Consider the following 27,239-nt stretch of genomic DNA (forward strand, 5'->3'; position numbering starts at 1 on the left):
CTGGCGTGGGAAGGCAAGGACTTACCTCCACCAAATTTGGACAGAAGGGCCACTGGACTGTCGGGGACACTTGGATCCAGCTCATGTGTTCCAGGGACCACGCTCGTCAGAATGAGAGGGGACCCAGAGGACCGGTGATGCAGAAGTTTGGTGCCTGCGTTGACAGCCCAGCCCTCAGAGCATGCACCACCAGGAAACAGTCGAGAAAGTCAGCAGGATGAGGTGCTACAATGTTGCTGGTAGTCTTCTTGCTACTTTGTTGCGGTTTTGCAGGCATCCTGGAGCAGTCAGCGGTCGATCCTTGGCAGAAGTCGAAGAGGGAAGTGCAGAGGAACTCTGGTGAGCTGTTGCATTTGTTATCTGGTGAGATACCCACAGGAGAGACCCTAAATAGCCCTCAGAAGAGGATTGGTACAGAGAAAGGTAAGCACCTATCAGGAGGGGCCTCTGACGTCACCTTCTGGCACTGGCCACTCAGAGGTGTCCATTGTGCCCTCACACCTCTGCATCCAAGATGGCAGAGGTCTGGGACACACTGGAGGAGCTCTGGGCACCTCCCCTGGGAGGTGCTGGTCAGGGGAGTGGTCACTCCCCTTTCCTTTGTCCAGTTTCATGCCAGAGCAGGGCTGGGAGGATTCCTGAACCGGTGTAAACTGGCATATGCAAGGATGGCACCATCTGTGCCCTTCAAAGCATTTCCAGATGCCAGGGGAGGCTACTCCTCTCAGGCCCTTCACACCTCTTTCCAAAGGGAGAGGGTGTAATAGCCTCTCTCAGAGGAAATCCTTTGTTCTGCCTTCCTTGGACTGGGCTGCTCAGGCCCCATGGGGCAGAAACCTGTCTGAGGGTTGGCAGCAGCAGTAGCTGCAGAGAAAACTCCGGAATGTTAGTTTGGCAGTACCCGGGCTCTATGCTGGAGCCCCGAGGATGCATGGAATTGTCCCCCCAATACCAGAATGGTATTGGGGTGACAATTCCATGATCCTAGACATGTTGCATGGCCATGTTCAGAGTTACCATGGTGACGCTACATATAGGTATTGACCTACATGTAGTGCACGCGTGTAAAGGTGTCTCCGCACTCACAAAGTCTGGAGAATTTGCGCTGAACAATGTGGGGGCACCTTGGCTGGTGCCAGGGTGCCCTCACACTAAGTAACTTTGCACCTAACCTTCACTAAGTGAGGGTTAGACATATAGGTGACTTATAAGTTACTTAAGTGCAGTGTAAAATGGCTGTGAAATAACGTGGATGTTATTTCACTCAGGCTGCAGTGGCAGTCCTGTGTAAGAGTTGTCTGAGCTCCCTACGGGTGGCAAAAGAAATGCTGCAGCCCATAGGAATCTCCTGGAACCCCAATACCCTGGGTCCCTTGGTACCATATAATATGGAATTATAAGGGTGCTCCAGTGTGCCAATAAGAATTGGTAAAATTAGTCACTAGCCTGCAGTGACAATTTTAAAAGCAGAGAGAGCATAAACACTGAGGTTCTGATTAACAGAGCCTCAGTGATACAGTTAGGCACCACACAGGGAACAGATACAGGGCACACTTTATGAGCACTGGGGTCCTGGCTAGCAGGATCCCAGTGACACAGGCAAAAACAAAAATACATACAAGTAAAAATGGGGGTAACATGCCAGGCAAGATGGTACTTTCCTACATGATTTTCCTCAGATTTCATCAGAAACTAGTTTGCAATGACGTTGCTTGAGAGGGTAAGAGCAATGCATGCTTGGCGCAGTCTTAAAGGTAGACCAGAGCGAACCTTATGTAGATGGTGAGATGAATGGCCACACCATATCATTTCTAACTGGCCCTGGTGCTACCCGCTCTATGGTTAATTCAGTGGAAGATTCAAACCTAACCCTTTCAGAAAGAGAAGTCCAGGCTGCAAACATTAGCAATAAAATGATTGCCAATCACTGTTGGACCTGGTCCTTTTTGCACGGTCTATCCTAGATTTTGGCTTCTGTTGTTAAAGCCGTTTCGGTTCGCATTAGGAATCTCTGTACTTTTTTCCTAATAACTGGTGGTAAAGTTCTTATTCTCTGTTTCTAAAACATAGTAAAATTGGCACTACCTAATTGGTACATTTAATTCACTTGTAAGCCTCTAGCAAATGGTACTACATGTACCCAGGACCTATATATTAAATGGTACTAGTGGGCTGCAGCACCACAAATTCAGATATGTTGCAGAAGATCTTGGTCAGAGGTTTATTATTTGCCAAACAAATAAGGGCGGAAAAATAGCTATTGTAACTGTGAGTCATACTGGCAAATAAGAGGGCCAATTTTTTGGGACTTTAAGCAGACTTCAGTGACACGCCAGTTTACAATGGTCTTAAATATATTCTTGTGATTGCTTGCTTGTTTTCTAAATGAGTCAAGGCCTATCTTGCACAGATATCGGAAAGCATGACTATTGGCAAGATTTTGATAAGGGAACTGATTCCGCCACTATTGAGACAGAAATTTGAACTTATTTAAAAAATTAGATTCTTAAACTGATTTGAACAGCTCTCAAGATTGATCAGACGTTCCATTGCAGTTGTCATCCTTAGTCATCTGGCATAGTCAAAAAGATGAAAGGGACCATCAAAAACTAGCCGACTTGAATGTATACATCCATAAGTTTTAAGTTGCCTGATGCTCTTTCCTTTCTTCTTACGATCATAAGAAGTACCGTACCCTAGACGAAAAAATTGGATTCTAACCCATGCAGTGTTAATTTGTAGAGCCATGAGAATAGCATACATAACGTTAGCAACACATATAAATTATTGATGATATTATGTTAGTTTACTGTAGAAGGGTGGCTGATGTAGTGAAATCGGTCTCATCAGGTGAATTTGGCAGCACTAGGAGGGTGATATAACGGACCACAGGACTCCTGAAGGCAAGATTTTGTTGCCTGCATCTCTCTGGAGGTGAAATGGCAGTGGCATGTCAACAAGGTAGCTCAGTGGCAGACAAGGGAGACACTTCAGGGCAGAGTCATTTCCTGGTCGCGGGTTTGGTTTTGGCTGGTGTTTTACTGGGATGTCTGGGTCTGAGGCCACGTTTGTGAGGGGGTACCTGAACTGCAATGGAAGGGGTGATGGTGTCCTCTGAGTCCTCTGGCAGTGCCACCATTTTAATAGCTGCTGCAGATGTTGAAGGCAGGGCAGTGTCCTGGCTAGTGAAAGGGGCCTGCAGGTGGGTGGAGGACTCAGGCTGGATGTTGGTCCGGTGCTGCAGCACACTTGCAATGGTGGCCAAAGTGGCATTGAGCTGTTTCCGTTGCTCCATGGCCTCCTGATGGTGTGCTACCTGTAGCCTCTGAGTCTGCTCCAACGTGGCCAGGATCTGGCCCATCCTGTCCTGGGAATGGTGGTCTGCATCCAGGACTTCAGCAGTGACCTCCTGGGCAGCAGCATCCCTCCTTGGGTCATCCCCCCTGGGCCACTGATACCTTCCCACTGGCCCTAATACCCTGTGCCTGTGTCCCCTGCACAGGTCCGGCAGTCCCACTTGCACTGGGCCCTTCATCATCCTGCCTAGTGGTGGGTGGAGACTCAGGCCTCTGTACATGTGGCCAGCCAGTGCGTGGCCTGGAGACACTGGTATGGGGGCATTGGACCGGAGCTGTTGGTGGTGGTTGAGTGGTAGGGGTGTCAGTGGTGTCCTTGGTGCGGCTTCTTGAAGGTGAATGTCCAGGACTGTGGGATGGGCCAGGGATTCCAGACATCCCTCTGCACTCTCCTGAGGCCTTCATCTTCAGGTGGGGGACTGGCACTCCTTGACGTCTCTGTCCAGGGGGCATGGGTGGTGGTACCTGTGTGTGAGAGAATAGAGATGTGGGTGTCCTGCAATTTCTTGTCCCTTGCAGCACTGGTCAGCAGTAATTGGTGGTTACATTCCCTTGTAGTAGCATGCAGGTCCCTTTGTGTTCTTTTTGATGCATTTACTGAGGGTGGTGCATTCTGGGTGTTGTAGTGTTCCTGACATTACATGCATGGGTTGGTGACTGCGCACAGGGCACAGGATAGTGATTTGTATGGGGGTTGTGGGTATGCTGGAAACATGGATAGGAGTGTCTGGGTGTTGTGGGCTGGGTAGGGGATGGGGCATGGTGCTAGTGAGAGGGATGGGGTAATACATGCATTACAGGTGTGGTGACTGTCAGGGTATTGTCATTGACTTACCTGAGTCCAGTCCTCCAGGGAGTCCAGTGAGGCCATCCTCGTGCAGAATAGCCAAGACCTTCTCCTCCCAGTCAGTGTATTCGGGGGGAGGAGGTGGGGGACCACCGCCATTCTTCTGTGCTGCGATGTTGTGTTGTGATGCCATGGAACGTACCTTCCCCCAGGTCATTCCATCTCTTCCTGATGTCATCCCTTGTGCATGGATGGATTCCCACTGCCTTGACCTTGTTGACGATCCTCTGCCATAGATCCATCTTCCTGGCCAGGGGCGTCTGCTGCCCCTGTGCCCCAAATAGCTGTGGCTTGACCCTGAGTATCTCGTCCACCATGGTCCTTAGCTCCCTGTTGGTGAAGTTGGGGTGTTTAGGGGGTACCATGGTGTGTGTTGTGGGTGGTGTGTTGTAGGTGAGTTGGTGACAGTGCTGTTGTGTGGCTTGTGATGGTGGGTGTGCAATGTTTGTGTTTTAGTGGTGATTTTGTGCGTGTGAGACTTGTGTGATGGTTTGTTCAGTGTATGCATGTTGGGGTGTCAATATGTGCCATGCTATTGACGTACAAAAGGATTGTGGGGTGTGTATGTGTGTGGTTTATAGTGGTGTGGATGTGTGTCAGGTGCTTTTCAAATCAGCCAATCTGTGCATTTGTTGTTGGCGGTTCCTATTGCTGACCGTAGCGGTCGGTATCACCAATGGTCGTTCTGCTTTCACTGTCCGCTGAGCTGATTTGTGCATCATTATTTGGTGGGCAGGGGGATTGTATGCATGGCGGTGGTGGTATGAGGTGTCCTGCATTTCCACCATTGTTGACCCTGTTGGTGGGTGGAGGGTGAGAATTTTATGGCAATTTTCATTTTTGGCATCTTTATATGGCAATATGCCATCCACCGCCACTCGCGGTCTTTTGTTGGCACAAAATCAAGCCCAGCACAGCGGTGTTTACCACCAAGTTCATAATGAGGGCCTTAGTCTGTCCTTACTTAAACAATGGTATGTTTGATCTGCTGTTTGGTGCCTTGTCTTGGGCCACATTGTAAGGTTTAACACCGTCTCTGACTGACCTGTGTCTGATGAATCTCTGCAATTTTCCTAATGCTGGTCACTGCTGTCTGCTCATGAACCCCAATACTATTAGCTGTTATGCTACTATTCCAATGCCCATAATCCAAGAGCATCACCATGTGGCAACCAAATAGGCAAGGGACATTTGAAAACACTTTCTGCACATAGCAAAGTCACTGGCACTAGCCACCTCAAGGACATCAACAGGTACTGAAAACTACACATGCCTCTGTGGCAGTGGGAACACGGCACAACTCATGAGGCAGTGAGACCCACTAAAACTGACAGTGAGGTCTGAGACTCACTTAGAAAGCAGGGTGAACCTGGCCAGTTTTTCAATCCTTGGAAGCCAAGTCCAGTTCCAAGTGCCCTGGAGAAAGGGCTTGTCTGTGGGCATTGAACACTGGACATAGACAGACCCCAGTAAGATGCAGCCCTGCCTGCAGGCAGCTGGAACTAAGGGAAGTGGCTGTTCTAAGGAAGTGGATGTTCCTACTTGAGTCTAGTATCATACGTTGAGGAGGTCTGTAGAGCAGAAACTTGGTATAGACACAAGATGCAAAGTGTCTGGCCTTGCTAGTGGGAGTGTCAGATTCTGTTCAGGCAGGGAGTCAGTCACATAGAGGAAACTGAAAAATTCACCACAGGGTAGGAAGGTAACTGGGTCTCAGACACTGTATCCATTCTTGTTGGAAAATCTGAGAATACAAATACCACATTCCTTTCTCTTTGAATTGCTTTTGGCCCTCCAAAACTATCTTGAATGGTAAATTGAAAATTAAACAAACAACTAGCTGCATCATTACATATGTGTGCACATGTGTGGTAATGCACAAACACATGTATGTCATTATGATGCATTTGCAATTTTTGTTTTGCCAGCAGTGCTGGAATGTAGGGAAACCCCACTGGATCCCAGTTCCAGCGGCTCATAATGAGGGCCTATATGTTTAGAGTAAATGGTTGGGAGAAACACAAAGTCAGGATAGAAACTTTTATGCAGTGATTGTGGTTGTTTGTACTGACAAGACCATATCACTTCCCAAAGGAACCACTGTTTGCAATCTTAAAATGACAACTGTTTCAGACAAAAACAATAATGATCAAAGTCATGTCTTACAATTTGTATGCAGCTTCTTGATGCTGGTAATTAGATCACTGTGCTATATTAGAAGTCTTGCAACTTATGAACTGGCAGTAACAAAATGATATCAGTGTCAAAAGCAGTAGCCCACTTAGCTATATCAATAAAATACAAATCTGTGATCTGCATGTTACATGATGTACTTTGCAGCAGGCACATTAACCCTCTGTGCTATCTTATCATTCAAATCTGTGACTGAACAAAACATAGAACTCTCACAGTACTGTTTTAACCCATAGAGCTATTTTGCTGCTATTTTAATCCCCTCGATATTGCTGGGCACACAATGATCTCTGTTGAAGGTGTCTTTTTTGGAAATGTATTTCTCCTTTTTTGAACACATGTAACCCATACAAGTGGCAGCCCAAAACATGGGCGAGAAGATGCATGGCATTAAATAACAATAAATTGGATGAGAGTCCATTCAGAGATAGATATATAGTACTTAATCCACATTGTGATATATGCTAAAAACATGACGACAGAGATAACAGTAGGCAACACAGTTTCAGGCATTGCATTGGATGCTATACACCCAACACCAAACAATAAAAAGCAGAGAGTGGGAAAAACAAACAGTTGTAAATACTTCATCCTAGTCTGATTCTTGTGATTCATGCTGCAACACATAGTCCCAAAATGGTTGGAAGATGTCTCTCTGCCTGGTCGATGGAGCTAGGATACATCTCACTATTAGTGTCACAGAAAGTCAGACTTTTAAGCCAGGCCAGAACAGTTGGCGGCTTCCCCAGTGAAAAGCAATTTTCTACTTTGCCAGTAGCACCACCATCGCAGTAAACCTGCGGATCCCCCGTGGCATACCTTGCACACACCCCTGCAAGGCAATAAGAGGGTCAGGATCCAGAGCAGTCCCTATCATTAAGGATAGTTGGGAGAAGATGTTGCCTCAAAAACTACCCAAGTCCATGTCAGGTGTGCAAAGTCTGTGCAGCAGGTGTCTTAACCCTGTAAGATATTTTAAAATGCAGCCTCTTTGTGACCAAGTGAGTAATCTATTCCAGATTTACTGTCATATATTTCCTTGTCACCAATTTCTTTGCAGCAGACCTTTTTCTTACAAATAAATGTATAAGTTGACTGTCAGACTCTGCTTTTCAAGCTTTACCCCTTGTGACACGACCTCTTTCCTCTGCCACACCTTGATCCCCAATTTATGGGTTCCTGAAGTAAATTGCCAGTGCCAGTGCTGCTTCTAATAGGCAAACCATCATGTTATTAGGGTCTCGCTTGGTAGTGCTTGCGCTAGCACATACGTCTTGCTACCAAGAGTCTTTTGTGGACAGTGAAGGGCTTGGAGCCTGTCTGCCGATTACCATTTGTTGGTTTTCATGGCACTCTTCTTTACAGCCTGATCATTTGTAACTGCAGGGCAAGCATCATTTCCATTCCTCTCTGTGGAGCAGGAACCAAGCATTGATTGATTAAACTTACTCAGTGCCCGAAGGCTTGTGGTGTCATGTAGGCTCTCAATATCCTAGTGAGACTACTGGATTTGGGCTGCACAATCACCTGCACCATGGGAGTCTGAGGTGCTCATTCCAAGTTTGGTGGTAAGAGAACCGCCACACAAATGGCAGTCTTGTGACCACTGGCAGGGTGACGGTGCAGACTGCCAAATAACAAGTAAGGTGGTGAATCCAATGCAATACAGACAACTCACTGCCAGCCCCGCCATTTCTGACAAGCAGCATCCGCAGGTGAAAGACAACTTCAGGCAGGAGGGAGCCAACGTCCCACCCTCCATATTCCGAGTAACCACTCCGCCAGGATATCCGGTGGGGCCATACCACCATGAAAAACATGGCGGACACAGAAAGTATAAATCGAAACACCGACATCCAGGCACAGAGACGCTGCAGCCACCTTGGCAAATGAACTGCTAGTCTTCCCCGGGTTGTATCTCGCCATACACCTTCAGGACCACCGACGTCGACGACGAAGACGACACCCGCAATTATACCTAGCACAGAGGGGAAGAAATGGCAGTGATACACTACCACACAGAACACACATACTGCACACACACAGTGAAGGCCACACACATGCACAAACAACATATGTCAATGCCAGATACCCAATACATACACAAAGCCATGGAGATACGTGCAAAACATACAGAACAACACACAACAACTTCACCAACACACCACATAAACACACAAAGACAACTACCCCACAAATACCTGATGGTATAGACGTTGTGCAACACCCCACATACACACAGACCATGAACTCCATGTAGCAATAACACACTATCAATAGCTGTGAACACACATCCAAACAATCATACAGGTGACACAACACGTACAACCAACAATCAAGGAAATACACACATCCAGCACTAGAAACACAAACGCACACAACACCCCATACAAACACACAAGCAAACAGACACACACATGACAACATCCCCATGGCTCAAACCATCTACCAAGCGCATGCAACAACACAGACACAACCCACACACAGACACCACACACCTTTGTATAGAGATGTCAACCCCTTATAGAAGGAAACCAGGACAAACATCTCATCTTGCCAACCACAGCAATGTGGGTGGTTGGATTGAAACAATAAACTATATACAAAAGTGCCAATGGCAAGCTCAAATGTCCAAGTTTGCAGGACACATTGTCCATCAAGAATGGCCCAACCTAAAGCTAGGCTTCCACTTCATAGGGGCAGCAATGGGACAGGCAGGCACCTCAGAGGAGTGGGGGTGGTGGGGGGGCTTGGAATTGTAAGGGGCACATTTTGGCTTGAGCTTGGGAGGAGTGACCTTGGCACTGGGAGGGGTGGATTTTTCGCTGGGTGGAGGAGTAGGAGAAATGCCAGAGGGGTACCCAAGGAATGGGAGGTGGAAGGGCCTGAGAAGGTCAGGGGGACACACTGTTTACGGGGAAGACAGGGTGGGGGAGGAGTAGGGAAGAGGTCTAGGGTCGCAAGGAAAACTCTCTTAGGTACACAGGGTGGTCACATGATTGAGGGAGAGGAGTGGAGGTAGAAGGAGTGGTCATCTGACATGTCTGTGTGCTGTACGTGGATGATGGTGTGTGCAGTGTCTGGATGTGTGTGGTGGCTGAATGTTGGGTGGGTGTGTGGGTACATATGCATTTCCTGGGAGGGGAGGCAGAGAAGCAGGGAGAGGGAATGGGTGATGTGTGAGTGAATGTTGAGGTGGTGTGTGCAAGTGAGGTGGATGTGCTGCAGGTGGTAGATACAGTAGTTGTGGTGAGTGCTGAAGTGGGGTGTAGGTGTGTGACTATGAGTCTGCTGTTGTGGTGATTGTGGGAATGACAGCAGGACCAGTGTGTGATGATGCTGTGCTGGCAGGTATGAGTGGAGATGTGACTGTACGGGAGGAGGTGGTGGGAGAAGTGTCTGTTGTTGTGTCTGCAGATGTGTGTTTGTGTGTGTGCATGCCTGTGTGAGTGTTTGTGATGCCCATGTCTCTCTTTGCACACCTTGTCTGTTGTTCTGGGTATATGCATGTGTGTTAGTGTGCCATGGATGGGTGTAGGGAGAGGGCTTGTGTATTGGGAACAGGTAGCTGGAAGGAGGAATGGGAGATGAAGGGACACTGGCTGCCGTCAACAAGCAGGCCAGAGCCTGAAATGATCTCTGGAGGCCAGACAAGGCACCGTGAATGCCCTCCAGGAACGCATTGGTCTGCTGCATCTGTGATGCCAATACCTGCGGCAAAGGAGATGCCCACCCTCCTGGGTGAGCGGGCAACTGGGTGGGGTGCTACAGGGAGGACGGTGCTGGAAAGGGGGGTGGTGGACAACAATGGTGTTGGTGTGGCACCAGAAGGGTCCCCCACTGCCAGGGATCCACCATCAGAGGTGGATTCTGAGTCAGATGTTGTGGTAGCTCCAGTCTCCACTGTAGTGCTCCCCTCACCCTCCGTCCCAATGGTCCCGTAGGCTTCACTGCTGGTCGCCTCCTGGGTCCTGTGGGTTGCAGCATCTCCACTCACCGGTGCCCTTCTTGCCTCTCCAGCTGTTGGTAATGCACACATAGACAGAGGATGAGAGAGAAAAGGAGGGTGGCAGAAACAGAAAGGGAGGAAAATATTAGAACCCACACACCCACTTTACATACAAACAATGCAGATAACAGTCCCTGTCTGCCAAACATTGTACAATTTTTCAGTCTCACGTGACATGCCTGTCATTACCCATATACAGTGACATCATTACCACTTCAAACTACTACAGTACACACAGAGATGGAGGATGCAGCCATTGGCATGATAGCAGACTTGAGAGACCCATACCTACAGCTGAACATGTGTCACTGTAACACCACTATTCATCCTACATGGCTCAACATAGCGTCCATCACACACTCCTACCTAATGGGTGTGGCAACCAGGTCTGTACACTCCCTATAGCACATCTGACTACATCCATTCCAAGTCCAAGGAGGGTGACAGTGCACAACCATGAAGTAGTTATCTGACAGTCAACACTTACCCGCTTTTGGCGGCTGTGCTGCCTTCAAGCACCCATCCAAATCAGGGTGCGCCACCGCCAGTATGTGGGCCATTAGTGGGTCAGGGTCCGACGTGCACCCGTCCCATGTTGGTAGGCCATCCCCAGCTGGGCCTCTGCGGTCTTCCAGGCCCGGCGACGCAGGTCCTCCCACCACTTCCTGCAGTGGGTGCTCCGCCAGCAATGGACCCCCAGGGTCGCACTTCCTTGGCGATGGCTCGCCACAACCCTTTCTTCTGGTGGACACTGACCTGTTTGGGAAACAATAAGAAAAGGGGGGACATGTTGTAAATGATAACAATCCATCAGTGAGCATAGGCGACCCACAACGTACACTGCTCATGCATATTGGCAATGTCCCACACATATCATGTACATGCTACACACCTGGTCAGTCATGACATGTGAATGAGCACACACATACATTGTGAAACAAAACACAACTTGTGGGACCATGGATGTTGTACTGAACTGTTGTCCTGGAGCGCCATACAACTGCTTATACAGGGGTAGGGCCATTTCCACCAGTTTTTCCAGCTCCTCTGTTGAGAAGGCTGGGACCCTTTCCCTTGCAATGCGTGCCATTGTTGCTCCAAGAGTCAGGATATAGCAGCACACAAAGTGGAGGTCTGTATCGCCCGAAGGCCAGGAGTCAAGTGAGCTGTCTCACACAAAATGACCATTACAACTGCAGCGGTCATGACCGTCACCGCCGGCGGTGATCGTCATTGGTTCCAGTCTTTGATTGACATCAATGTTAACCAATGATTTGAGTTTTGCACTGCGGTTCTGACCGCACTCCGCCATGACAACTTCCACCGGTGGAACGAGGTCACTTCCAGCAGTCCAATGCATGCCGGACATGCAGGTGCCATTTTAGTTTGTGACATTACTGTTCTGATTTTACACAGCATCACTACCTGCCTGTCCACACACATACATACTTCAGGTCTGACATGGTGAATATGGACACATGTAGTGCGTGTCTAGTGAAATGTACAGACTTGGCACAACAATTGTCAGCATATTTGACCAGTAAGGTAAAACACAGGAAAGGTGTAGGGGTACATGTCCTGTATACTCCCATCCACACAGTAGTCATGTGCCATTGTCTGGTTAGGTATGGAGGGTAGAGTAATGTGTACTGACACATTACTGGCAACTTGCATGACTATTGCATTATGACTGTCGTGTGTCATATTGTATAGCCTACATTGTGACAGACATCCTGATTGTTGTTTGTATCCCCGCACAGATTTGGCCAGAATGGAGTGAGGAGAAATGCACCACTTTTCCAGCCCCTCGTTGATCTAGAAACCATGGAAGAGTGCCACATCATCCTGACCTATCGACTGAACCATTTGTGCATCAGGGAACTGGTTGTCCAGTTGAAGGCAGACCTCCTGCTGGGTTTGAGGAATCCCCATGCCATCCCTCCAACAGTCCAGGTGTTGTCAGTCCTGCATTTCCTGGCGAGTGGCTCATTTCAGGTAACAGTGGGACTGGCTGCAGGCTTTTCGCAGCCCCGGTTCTGTAAGGTGTTGCAGGATGTGCTGGATGCCCTACTCAAGCATGTGCGCAGGTACACTAGGTTCCCACTACCTCCAGATTTTCACACTGTGAAAGCAGCCTTCTACAACATCTCAAATGTCCCACATGTAATTGGGGCCATTGATGGGACTCACATTGCCCTGGTACCTCCGAGGATCAATGAACAGGTTTATAGGAACATGAAGAGTACATATTCACTCAATGTACAAGTGGTGTGTCTTGCAGACCAATACATTACACATGTGAACACTAAATTCCCTTGATCAATACATGATTCCTGCATACTGAGGAACAGCAGTGTCCCTTCCAATAATGACACAGCTACAGGGCGAAAGAAGGCACATCCTACTGTTGGAGGAGGGGGATGTTAATGCTGGAGCAGTGTTTGTGGCTGGTGACTCTGATGCTGAGGGGGAGGCAGACGAGGATGAGGCACATGACATCAGGACAGAAATGATTTGTCACTACTTTCCTTGATGTACAGGTATGTCTGCATTACATATCATCTGCACATGGGAGATGTATTGTTGAAGGCAGTCAGTAGGCAGTATTTGCATGTATCACTGTATGTGTGGGGACTGGAGCCTTACATATTGGTTAACAACCTTGAAGGGTAAGTGACTCACCATGAGAGATAGTGGAAATGCAAAGCTGCTAAATTCATTTTTGGTATGCTGGTGCTATTGCTGTACAGCCTTCAAGTTGTTGTGAAGGTTTGGGGACCTCAGACTGCCTATTTGGGGTTATGTTTGGGGAACTTCTCACTCTTGTCCTGCTGTGTAGGCATATCATGCTTTGGTATCTGCTGGGTGTCAGGTACCTTTTCATGACTACTCAGGGAGTTGTGCAATTGAGGATATTACCTATGTATCATCTTTCCTTTACCACACATGTGTGAATGCCAATGCAGTCCTTTACTTATGGTGCAACACAGCTGCTTGGACACTCATCCTGTGTTTGTGGTCAACTGCTATTGATGTATGACTCTAGGGGCCAGATGTAGGTAAGTTTTCGTTTGCGACTTGCAATTTGCGAGTCATAGCAACTCACAAATTGCAACTCGCAAACGTGCATGCAGAAAGGTGTTGCGACTCGCTATGGGGTCGCAAAGACCCACCTCATGAATATTAATGAGGTGGGTCGCAGTTTGCGACCCCATAGCGAGTCCATGCACTCACAGGGATGGTGGCCTGCTGAAGACAGCAGACCACCATGTCCGTGACTGCTTTTTGAATAAAGCAGTTTTTTTTTCTTTTTGCAGCCTGTTTTCCTTAAAGGAAAACGAGCTGCAAAAAGAAAAAATTCCGAAACCATTTGGTTTCGTTTTTTTCAGAGTAGGCAGTGGTCCATAGGCCCACTGCCTGCTCTGAAAAAATATTTTTATTGACATTCACAAAGGGGAAGGGGTCCCATGGGAACCCCTTCCCTTTTGCGGATGAGTTACCATCCACTTCAAGTGGATGGTAAATGCGAGTTGGTTTGCGACCGCATTCGCGGTCCCAAAGCAACCCAGCATGGCGATGCGGTCGCAAATAGGAAGGGAACACCCCTTCCTATTTGCGAGTCGCAGCCTCAAATTGCGAGTCGGTACTGGCTCGCAATTTGCGTTTGTGCATCGCGTTTGGCCTTTTGCGCCTCGCAAACTGCGTTTTTCACTGTTTGCGAGGCGCAAAAGGCTTCCTACATCTGGCCCTAGATTACATCCCTTACCACCTTGTACCTCATTCCATTTATTTATCCCTCTTCAGGTGACATCTCTGTTTGCAGTCTGCTTGCTGATGTGCCTGTTGGTGTAGTTGCCAATGGATTGTAAAACAAAATGGATGTACTTACACACCTGCTGGAGTATCACAATACATATGTAACTTGGATATCTGTGTTTTGTAGACCTGTGTATTATTTTGTTATTCTTCAACATATTTTGCAATACTAACAATAAAGAGACATGCACCATGACTTGTGATTATAGGTGTTTATTTAGTGTAGCATTTCACAGTCCAGAGGAGTGGGGTAGTGGTCTAGGTGATTAACAGAGTGGGTGGTCCAGCTGTTAGGTTCCTAGGTCCTGTGACCATTAGCCTCGGAATTATATGACCATGGTGGCACACAAGGGTGACATTTCAGACGAGAGTTCAATTCCTGGTGGGGGACTGGTTTTGGCCTGGGGTCCTGCAGGATGTCTAAATGGACTACCTCTTTTACGGGGGTTTCCTCAGCTGCAGGAGTAGAGGTGATGTTGTCCTGTGGGTCCTCCTGCTGTGCTTCCATTCCAGTAGCAGGTGCTGATGTTGAGGGCAGTGGTGTTGACTGACTGCTGGATGGGGCCTGCTGTTGGGTGGAGAATGTCTGCAGGATGCAGTTGAGTTCCTTGAACTCCCCTAATATGTAGGCCATGGTGGCATTGTGTGCCTGCCACTGCTGCCTGGCCTCCTGGTGGTATCCCTCCTGCAGCCTTTGTGTGTCTTGCAAGGTGGTGAGTATCTGGCCCACCTGGTCCTGGGTTTGCTGGTAGTCTCCCAGGACACTGGAAACGGCCTCCTGGTCAGTCGTGTCCTGGACCTGCTTCGTCCCTTGTACCACGATTGTCCTCCCACTGGCCCTTGCCCACTGTGCCTGTGCCCCTGGTGCAGGGTTCCCCCTCCGACTGACACCTTCATTGTCTTGGGTTTGCACCATTGATTGCTGCCCCTGTCCTGTGGGGCACACTGATGATTGATGTGACCTTGGGACACAGGTATAGGAAGCTGGGCTCTGCTGTGCACTGGCTGCCACAGGAGAGGTGGTTTGAGTTGTGGGCAGGGTGAGGCTGGTGGTGGGGGACTGACCACTCATGCCTGATGGGCCAAGTTCATTGTCTGAATCCAGACTTGCATGTGGATCCTTCCCTATTGGTGCTGCATCCAGGCCTGGGCTTCCTGTCACTGGGCTACTCTGTTGTGTGTCAGCACTTGGGAGACCTGTGAGGTGAGAGGTATTGTGTCAGATGATTTTATTTATGCGGTGACACACATGGTTGTATGATGTCATTTACTGTATTTGCAGGGCAGTAATGGCATTGACAGTTTCCAGTCCACTGCTTGTGTGCCCATCAGTGGAAGGTTGCAATGGCCCTAATTTGCAGTACAGTTTACATTTGTCTTGCTACTGTCATTGTCATGTACTGATGTGCATTCCTACCACATATTAGTGATGGGAAGTGACATAGTTTAACGTGGACTTGCAGAGATGTGATATGGACGTAGCAGTCAGACAAGGATAGGGAGTGATGCATTGTGCTAGTTGTGGTACTTTCTGCTGTGTGAGGCATACATGCACTACGTTGGGCTCTGAGGGAGTGGCGTCAGTGGGGAGATGTGACATGCCTGTGTGGGTATAAGGCCGATGGGATTGTGCACGTCCGGGTGGTTTGAGGGGGTGAGAAGGTGGTGAGGGTACATGCTGTGTACAGGGACCTGGTGACCAGTGAGTACAGTGGACTTACCAGTGTCCAGTCCAGTAGCAATTCTAGTCAGGTCTTCTGGACGTAGCATAGCCAGGACCATCTCCTCCCACTGTGCCATTTCTGGGGGAGGTGGTGGTGGTCCACCACCAGTCCTCATGATGGCCACTTGGTGCCTGGAAGCCATGGCCCGTACCTTCCCCCTAAGGTCGTTCCACCTCTTCCTAATGTCCTCCCGTGTGCGTGGATGGTTTCCCACTGCATTCACCCTGTTGACTATCATCTGCCATAAGTTGTTCTTCTGGGCTATGGATGGTTGCTGGACCAGTTCTCCAAACAGTCTTGGCTCCACTTTGACAGTTTCTTCGACTATTACCCTGAGCTCCTCTTCTGTGAATCCGTTTTTTTTTTGGGTGCCATGGTGGTTGTGTTGTGGGTGGAGGTGTATGGTGTGCAGGGATTGTGGGCATGCTGTTTGTAGTTGCGAATATGTGTAATGGTATGTGCATGTGCTCTGCGGTGTTTGTGTGCAGTGGTGTTTTGTGTGCTGTGTGCTTAGTATGATGGTTCCTGTGGTCCTAAGTCTGGACCCACTACAGGTGACACCTGTCGGCCTAATCCGGGTTTTGTTCTGGCTAAATAGCAGTGCTTCATCTTCACTCAAGAGCAGGGATGATTGGGTAACCGGGGCGCATGAGACAAATGTCTCCTCAGGGAAATTGTGGTCACTCAGGTGAAATCTGTTTCTCTCATTTACATTAGTCTCACATATACAAGGACAATAAGAGGCAGAATACAATTCAATACGTTTTTATTGAAGTAACTGCATCTTAAATAATAAAGCATGTTCTGCAATAACTAGGACGATGAAGCATAACAGGATTAGAACTGTGACAAGGAGAGTAAAGCATAAAAATAACACTACCATCTTGTCACAACGGTCGTTAAGAATAGCCCTACCTAGGCTATGTTAGAGCGCCGCATGTTAAGCTCTAATTCTGCCCTTCAGGTTCCCCTGGGAAGACATCAACCCTCATAACTGAGCAAAATGCCTGTAGTCTACATTAGCAGCTGCAGCGAAGCACTCAGCAATCAGCATACAGTCATGGTCATCTGGTTGGAATCTCCCTCTACCGTACATGGGTCAAAGTAGTGTTTTTATAATAAAACAGCTGATGTTCCAAGAAAGGAACCCCATGTAAGAGTGTGTATGTTTCTGTGAACATTAGAGAAAAAGTGTACCACTTTTGCCGGCAATCTATCTTTACTGCAGCCTTGAGAAAAGCAGAGTCAAAGAAATGTGTAGCGGGAAAATAAAACAAGACCGCAAATATGGCTATTGTTAAAACAATAACACAAAGCTGAATAAAATATGTTTAGATTAAAGTGTACGGCAGGCCTAGTTTGCTACAATAACATGTATGAAGTTATGGCTAAAATGGCTACTCCACAGTGGCTGGCACAAAAGTGCCCAGCAGGGCAAACAAAATTGCAAAGTTCTATTTTTGATAGCTAACTTTCTTTTGTTTTGCCAATTGGTCTTTTCTCACTTTCCCTTCATGTTTTCCTCTATTTTTGCATGTAGGTGCTCTTTTCAAAAGATGACGATTATTTTGCTCAGAATATTGCACAGCAACACTGTTTCTTTAAATTATGCTTTAACACATAACCATGCAGTACAAACCAATCCACTCCACTCCAATCCAAACCGCTCACCCCAATCCAATCCACTCCAACCCACCCCACTCCAGTCCTCTCAACCTAATCCATTTTAATCTTCCCCACTCCAATTAACCCCACTTTAATCCAAAACAATCTGCACCACTCCAAAACAATCTGACCCACTCCAGTCCAAAACAATCTGACCCACTCCAATTTGTCCCACTCCAATCCAAAATAAGATGTCTCACTCCAATTCAAAACAATATGCCCCACTTCCATCTACCCAACTCAAATGTGTCCCACTCCAATCCAAAACAATCTTCCCCACTCCAAACTGCCTCACTGCAATACAAAACAATCTGCCCCACTCCAGATGCCTAATAACCCATACCAACCCAAAAAATCCTGTACCACCTAAAACCCCATACCCACCCTAACCCCAATAAAAACCTTATCACCCAAACACCCAACTCCACCCTAAACCCTACAAAAATCCTTACCACCAAAAACCCATACCCACCCTAAACCCTAAAAAATCCTTACCACCCAAAAAACCCATACCCATCCTAAACCCCGAAATTACTCTTACCACCCAAAAACCCATTCCAACCCTAAACCCTAAGATATATCTTGCCACCCAAGAACCTGTACTTACCCTAAACCCTAAAAAAACCCTTACCACCCAAAACTCAAACCCATCCTAAACCCTGAAAAAATCCCTTGCCATCCAAAAATACCTTAGCAATCCTAAACCATTTAACCCCTTAACCACCACAGATATAATGGTTGCATCCAGTGGCGTAGCACTGAGGCGCCACAGAGATAACCATTAAGTCTTGGTATCGGCCCTCGGGGGAAGCGCTAGCGCTCCCCCTGAGGGCCTCCCCCTACTCCCCCAGGGCAAGGTAGGGCACACCAATCTGCTCCCAGGGGAGACAGAAGCCATTACTCACCAGGGATGTTTTTTGTTTTTTATTATGTTTAGAAGGGGAGCGACCCCTTAGGCAAGGGTCACTTCCCAGGGGCTAATTTTTTTATGAGGCCTTTTCGGCCCCCCTGGGAGACGATCAGCCTATATTAATTAGGCCGATCTGCCCCCGGGGGGGGGGGCAGAAACCACTAGACACAGGGATTTGTTTTTTGTTTACATTATTAGGGGGAGCGACCCCTTAGGTAAAGGTCACTCCCTAGGGGGCAATTTTTTTATTAGGCCTTTTCTGCCCCCATGGGGGCCGAAACCACTAGACACCAGGGATTTTTTTTTTTTTTTGCGCCAATTTCACGCAAAGGGAGCAACCCTGTTAGGCAAGGGTCGCTCCCCTGCGGGGCAAATTTATTTTAGCCCATTTCTGCCCCCTTGGGAGCAGATCAGCCTATTTTTGTAAGGCCAATTGGGCAGAAAGCCCAACAGAGAACAGGGAAGATTTTTTTTTCAAAAAGAGAGGGTGGGGGTATGGTCATACCCCCACCTCAAATAAATTGGGACAAAGTTGTTCTGCCCACCGGTAGGCAGATGGGGCAATTACCCTGGATCCACTCCCCGGGGGCAGAAAGCCTACTAGATGCCAGGGAATAAAAAAAAAAAATAGTGGGGTAGTGGCAACCAACCAGTATGAGCATTGTAAATGCCCCCACCTCAACTGAACGGGTTAACAGTCCTTCAGCTCTTCCCCCGCACACTAAAACAACTTATCCCAAGGCAACAAAGAGAACATTTGATTATTTTGAGTTTTGGTTTTACATTTGGGCCATGAGAGCTTGTCTAACTCTCAAAATCGTCCCACTTGGAAGGGTGCGAGATGTACTTTTTGGACTTTGGGACCCTGCCATCTAGAAAAATCTACGTGATCTAGACATATCTGAAAACTAAACATCTGGGTGAGTCCAGGGTGGTGTGCTTCACATGCACCCGCACCATTTTCTTATCCACAATGCCCTGCAAACCTCCAACTTTGCTTGCAATCACACATTTTCCCCACATTTTTCTGATGGAACCTTCCGGAATCTGCAGCATTCCACATAATTCATACCACCCAGTATTGTCTCATCTATACTGATAAAAATTCTGCGCCTCTTGTCAGCCTAAAACACTGCCCTGGGAAACAGAACCTGGTGAGAGCCCCACAAGCCACCCCATCTTGGATTCCCCTAGGTATCTAGTTTAAAAAAATGCACAGGTTTAATAGGTTTCCTTAGGTGCCGGTTGAGCTAGTGGCCAAAATCCACAGCTAGGCACTTTGCAAAAAACAGCTCTGTTTTCTTTGGGAAAATGTAATGTGTCCATGTTGTGTTTTAGGGCATATCCTGTCACGGGCACTTAGCCTACCCACACAAGTGAGGTACCATTTTTATCGGGAGACTTGGGGGAATGCTGGGTGGAAGGAAATTTGTGACTGCTCTTAGATTCCAGAAATTTCCATCACCAATATGTGAGGAAAAAGTATTTCTTTTTCTAAATTTTGAGGTTTGCAAAGGATTCTGGGTAACAGAACCTGGTAAGAGCCCAACAAGTCACCCCATTCTGAATTCCCATAGGTGTCTACTTTTCAAAAATGTATAGGTTTGCTAGGTTTCCCTAGGTGCCGGATGAGCTAGAGGCTAGGCACTTTCTAAAAAACACATCAGATGTCAATGTAAAAATGTGATGTTTCCATGTCGCGGGCACTAGGCCTACCCACGCAAGTGATGTACCATTTTTAACGGGAGACTTGTGGGAAGACAGTATGGAAGAACAAGTGTTATTGCCCCTTGTCTTTCTCTACATTTTCTGTTTCCAAATGTTAGACAGTGTGTAAAAAAGATGTCTATTTGAGAAATGCCCTGTAATTCATATGCTAGTATGGGGACCCTGTAATTCAGAGATGTGCAAATAGCCTCTGCTTCTCAACACCTTATCCTGTGCCCATTTTGGAAATACAAAGGTTTCCTTGATACGTATTTTAGACTCCTTATATTTCACCAAATTAATTGCTGTATACCCGGTAAAAAATAAAAACACATTGCAAGGTGCAGCTCCTTTAATGGCTCTGGGTACCTGGAGTTCTTGATGAACCTACAAGCCCTATATATCCCTGCAACCAGAGGAGTCCAGCAGCCATAACGGTATATTGCTTTTGAAAATCCAATATCACAGAAAAAAGTTACAGAGTAAAATGTGAAGAAAAATGGCAGTTTTTTTTCCCTCAATTCAATATTTATTTATTTCAGCTGCTATTTTCTTTTGGAAAAACTTGTAGGATCTACACAAATGACCCCTTGCTGAATTTTGAATTTGATCTACTTTTTAGAAATCTTTAGCTGTCTGGGATCCAGCATTGGTTCGAACCCATTTCTGTCACTAACTGGAAGGAGGGTGAAAGCACAAACAATAGTAAAAATGGGGTATGTCTCGGTCAAATGCCAAAATTGTGTTGATAAATTTAGTTTTCTGATTCAAGTCTGCCTGTTCCTGAAACCTGAGAAGATGGTGATTTTAGCACCACAAACCCTTTGTTGATGCCATTTTCAGGGGGAAAAACACAAGGCTTCTTCTGTAGCCCTTTTTCCCATTTAAAAATAAATAAATAAAGTTTTGTTGTATTTTGGCTAATTTCTTGGTGTCCTACAGTGGAGCCCACAAACTCTGGGTACCTCTAGAATCCCTAGGATGTTGGAAAAAAAGACGCAAATTTGGCATGGGTAGCTTATGTGGACTAAACATTATGAGGGCCTAAGCGCAAACTTCCCCAAATAGCCAAAAAAAAGGCCTGCCACCTGAGGGGGAAAAGGCCTGGCAGCGAAGGGGTTAAAAAGAGTGTTTATATATATATATATGTATATATATATATATATATATATATATATATATATATACATTCATATGCACACACACATTTATATATATATATATATATATATATATATATATATATATATTGATCTAACTATATATTTATAGGTAATTCCTGCAAAAAATGTACCTTTACAAGCAAAATCTTCACTATGCATATGCCTTTACCATCCATGCCTTTAAAACAAAATAAATAAATAAATATATATATATATATATACATATATATGTATATATATATATATATATATATATATATATATATATATATAACACTTAGGTGGTCATTCTGACCCTGGCGGTCTTTGACCGCCAGGGCGGAGGACCGCGGGAGCACCGCCGACAGGCCGGCGGTGCTCCAATGGGGATTCCGACCGCGGCGGTAAAGCCGTGGTCGGACCGGCACCACTGGCGGGGTCCCGCCAGTGTACCGCCGCCCCATTGAATCCTCCGCGGCGGCGCAGCTTGCTGCACCGCCGCGGGGATTCCGACCCCCCCTACCGCCATCCAGATCCCGGCGGTCGGACCGCCGGGATCCGGATGGCGGTAGGGGGGGTCGTGGGGCCCCTGGGGGCCCCTGCAGTGCCCATGCCACTGGCATGGGCATTGCAGGGGCCCCCGTAAGAGGGCCCCTACATGTATTTCACTGTCTGCTGCGCAGACAGTGAAATACGCGACGGGTGCAACTGCACCCGTCGCACAGCTTCCACTCCGCCGGCTCGATTCCGAGCCGGCTTCATCGTGGAAGCCTCTTTCCCGCTGGGCTGGCGGGCGGTCTGAAGGCGACCGCCCGCCAGCCCAGCGGGAAAGTCAGAATTACCGCCGCGGTCTTTCGACCGCGGAACGGTAATCTGACGGCGGGACTTTGGCGGGCGGCCTCCGCCGCCCGCCAAGGTCAGAATGAGGGCCTTAGTACCTGCAAAAAACTTACCTTTACAAGCAAAATCTTTACTATGCATTTGCCTTTACCATTCATGCCTTTACAACAAAATCCATTGTAAAAACATGCGTGGTAACAGTATAGTCATTGTAAAAGCATGCGTGGTAAAGGTTATGCATTGTACCAGTACTTGCGTTGTACCAGCCGTGTTGTAAATGTAACACATGGTAACTGTTGCGTTGTGATGGCTTCTTCACCATTTCTATCTGCCCCACTCCAATATGCCCCACTTTACTACAAAACAACGTGCCCCACCCCAACGTTCTCCACCCCACTCCAATCCCAAACAACCTACTCCAATTAAAAACAATCTGCCCCATTCCAATGCACCTCTTCCCAATCCAATCCACCTCAATCCATAGCTATTCACCCCACTCCAATCCACCACAATCCACCCCACTACAATCCAGTTCACCCCACACCAATCCAATCCATTCTACACCAATCCAATCCACTTTAATTCAGCCCAGTTCAATCTACACCACTACACCTTAACACTTTTAAAACATTCACTCTTAATTTCCTCATTTGACATAAGTGTGCACGGGGGCTTTCCTCTCTCATACTTTTAGTTCACATGACCAAACCTTTGAACCCTTCTCAGACCCTTGTGCTCTCATATTTGCTCTTTACTGCATAGGTAATGTGTGGTAAAACTTGACTTATCGAGTGCCATAAATCCATACCGGAATGGGATAAATGTTTCCCGCCATTGAACACCAAATGTTGGAAGGTGGGTCATTATTTGTGTGTCCTGCACAAGTAATGGGTCTGCACTCTACCACCACTGGGAACCAACCACCCCATTGTAGCACTTGACACTCATAGGGTAGCGTTGCAGAGCCACCCAAGGCTTACTTAAGGGAGGTGGTGTGGGCTAGTAATCACCATTCTCAAGCACACAAGAATAACACTCAATAAATGATTGTCCAAGTTGTGTTTTTGCTTTTGATAAAGTAAAAGTACATTTATTACGCACACACTACTCAATACTATGCAGTAATTTACAAATATACACAATTGGATGGAATTACCTTTGGATGACATTGCGTAATCATTCTAGTCTCCCCCTGCATGGACATATAATCCAACAACCCACATGGCGAAACATTTACTTGTATCACAATGTAATATTTGACTGTAACTTGGAGTGAGAGCACCTGAATCTTGCAATAGAGCACATTTACTCTAGGGGGTGGCTGTCGGTCTCATACCTCAAATAAGCATGAAGAAAAACATGTATAGGCATGTTGGATTACTTTGTGCTGTTTGGATTACATTTTGATTACTCTCAGATTACTCCTGATGACATTCTGTAATACCATCCTGCACCCCTAGAGGGTGCTTCGTCATATGACCCTTCTCAGGCCATACTAGGGGTCTCCCTACTGTGACCCACACATTCCCAGATTACTTTCAGCGTAAGCTGCTATTGTTTTCTCTAAGGCTATAAAACTTCTTGCCATTATAGCTTTTGGCCCATAGAGGGCATAGTTCCACAAGCAAAAAAAAAAACAACAGTTCTATGTGCTTCACAGTGCTTTGTGACCCTTGGGGTGTTATACTTCCTTTGTCCCACCCAACCTGGGGTGGGAACACAAACTCTGCATTGGGGTAGGCTGCACTGCTCCCGAAGCTCCCCCTGTCCATGGGCAACTTGATGGTGGTGGTCCCATCTTCCTAGGGCCACCACAAGCTGAGAATGGAGCTGGAGAGAACATGGTGCCTTGCAAAGCTTTTTGGGGCAGGTTGCATATTAGATGAGCTGCTTTCCTGCTTTGCCAGTGAGAGCCTCTTCCCCTTGTTTTTCATTGATTTCTTTCTGTGGCCTCGTGCTGTGTTCCTGTTTGTGTGGGGGGTGTCCGGTCCACCCAGACACCCCTATGAGGCTGCCTCATTAGAGAGCAGCACGGGGAGCCGACCCCCGGATGCCCTCATTTGCAGGGGTATCCAGTCCCACCCGGACACCCCGGGAGGTAAGTAACATTGGGGAGCGGCTGGGGGAGCCCAACCCAGCTTCTCCCGCCAGCTCCCCACACGGCCAGCACCCCCAGGTGCTGTCACGGGAGCCGGCCCTTCCTTGCAGGCAGACGCAAGTAGCTGCGGCCACCTCGGGGGAGTGTTGCGGCACTCCTCCCTGGAACCACTGAGGCCTCAGGATGGGGTCTGGGGCCTTCCTCACCTTTGCAGGAAGCGCAATGGCTGGGGCCCCTCTGGGCACCATCACGGGGGTGCGACGGCACCCTCTGACTTCAACTTCTGTGTGGAACCCTGGGATTGGGTCTGGGGCCCCTTTGGCAGTTGTGCTCCTGGCTTCGTCTTTGGCCGCCGGCCCCTCTTTTGTTGTGGGGGATGCAATTTGCTTTTTGATGGGGCCTTGGGATGGGGTCCTGCGCCTCTCTTGCATTTTCACAGGGAGCACAATGGCGCTCTCCAGCTTGGCCTTCCCTGTGGGGCCCGGGCGGTGATCTGGGTCCCATTCTAGCACCTTCATGGGGGGCACAATGGTGCCCCTGGCTTTTTACCTTTTTGGGGGAAGCCACTGGGCCCTTGCTAACCCCAGGGGCATTGACCAGAGCAGCAGCAGAGCCCCACTCACTTTGCCGCTTGCTCGGAAATAGGTTGAAGGTCACAACATACCTTCTCCATGGGGATTTTCAAGCCCCTGTGGGCCGATGGTTATGTTCTTGGTGTTGTTTCACTCCTAGTGGTGACCCCATGCCACCAGGAGCACTTTCATTAGGTCTCCAGGCCTACAGGATCCCCAAATTGTAGCGAACCAGTCCCACTGGCTCGTTGCACCAGACTATCATCTGGGTGTCCTTCTTGTCTTCTGGGCAGTGTGTTCTCCTTGCGCCAGCCCAAGCTTTACCCCAACTAGTCCTCAGGGGCAGTAAGGGGGCCAGCTTACCTGGCCCTGGCTTGCACCTCCCTGGGTCTAAAGTCATTCCGGGGCAGAGTCCCTGCCTCAGTGGGCAGTCAAGGGGTTCTTCTTTCCAGTTTTCCATGATGCCCACCCTCAGTCTTAATGTCCTGCAGTGAAGCACAACCAAGAGAGAGAGTCCTCCCCTGTGCAAGACCTTTTAAGTTTTAAGTGGGGCAGAAGTGTCCAGGAGGGATACACCTCTGGCCAATCCAGAGGTGCCACATCACTTCCTTGCCCCGTCTCCTCTTTCCTGCACAGTCTTCTGGGATGCCTCAAAATGGCGTCGCCCAGGAGTTAGTGCCACATATGCTCTGAAAGTCCAAGTCCCTCTTCCCTGACATTCCTTCCAGGGCCTCTCCGCCCATTTCCTGGCATGGGGTGACAGCTGGCTGATTGATGCAAGGCCTTGCTGAGGCAGCTGGACAGGGCAGTAATTGACCCTAATCTTGAGCTGCGTCAGAGAAGGATGACATTCCTGAATGATCCATAAGTTGTGAAACTGTGCCTTCTAAACCGCATGCATTATTCTTTTCATACAGATTACAGTGTACATTGGTGAGACTTTGGTTTCTGTGGACTCTAGTGGACTTGAGTTGCACCCTAGACCATCCTATCCCGATAACATTTAATGAAGTGTCCCTACAGTGAAAAGACAGTAAGCACACTGATGTTGACATTTAATGTAGTGTCCCTACAGTGAAAAGACAGACAGTAAGCACATTGACTATTACTCACACGTATACACCGATATCATGAGGCCTCCTCCCGTCACAACCCACTTTGCATAGTCCCTTCTGTGCCAGGATACCTAAGTGCAGTTCTTGAGCTGTGCATGCCAGGAATCCTCCCCGTGCAGCCCTCACATGTGTGCACAAGCATGTGCACACGTGATCAGGTGTAACCAGCCTTGGGCTTCCTACTCTTGCTGCGCCATGGCAGTATTTCCTTAGCAAGGCAGCACCAGCGGTAAACACGCACAGTCCATTTTACCATGAGTTTACTGAGGGTGAGTCCCCAACAATGAAGCTCCCTCACAGTAAAAGGTAAAAAACCAGGTGATCAAAAGCAAAAAATCAGGATAGACCAGATAGTCAGAACTGTTCTTTTACATTCCATCCCATTCCAGTCAAATCCACCCCACTCCAGTCCAAATCACCCCACTCCAATTCAACCTACTCCAACCCAACCCGCCCCTCTCTAATCCATCCCACCTCACTCTAATGCAACCTACCTTAATCCAATCCAACCCACCCCACTCCAATCCAATCTAATTCAACCCATTGCAATCATGTCCACAGCTACCCCACCCGCACCATCCCAATCCAGTCCACCTCACTCCAATCCACCCCAGTCTGATCCATCCCAATCCAACCCACACCAATCTGATCCACTCCAATCGTATCCACCCTAATCAAGTCCACCTCACTCCAGGCCTTCCCCACTCCATTTCACCCCACTCCAATCCACCCTATTCCAATCCTCCCCACTTTAATACAATTCACCCCAAACCAATCCAATCCACCTCTCCTCAATGCAGTGCACCCCAGTCCAATCCACTCCACCCCAATCCAACCCTACCCACCCAAATCCAATCCACCCCACTTAAATCCAATCCATCCCACCCCAATCCAACCCACCCCATCCCAGTCCAATCCACACCACTCAAATCCAATCCACCCCTCCAGTCCACTCCACCCTTTTCAATCCACTCCAATCCAGCCCACTCTACTCCAATCCACCCAACTCTACCCCAATCCAATCCACCCCAACCCACCCCAGTCCTGTTCAGATCATTGCTCTCCTATCCAATCCAATCAGTGTACCCCACTCCAATTCATCCACTACAATCCAATCCACTCCAATCCTCTACAACCCACCCCACCCCATCCCAGTTCAATCCACCCCACCCCAATAAAATTCATCCACCCCAACACACTCCAATCTCCCCATCAATGAAATCCACCCCACTTCAATGCAATCTA

Source organism: Pleurodeles waltl, chromosome 2_2 (genome assembly GCF_031143425.1).
Source record: "Pleurodeles waltl isolate 20211129_DDA chromosome 2_2, aPleWal1.hap1.20221129, whole genome shotgun sequence".
In the NCBI taxonomy this organism is placed as follows: domain Eukaryota; kingdom Metazoa; phylum Chordata; class Amphibia; order Caudata; family Salamandridae; genus Pleurodeles; species Pleurodeles waltl.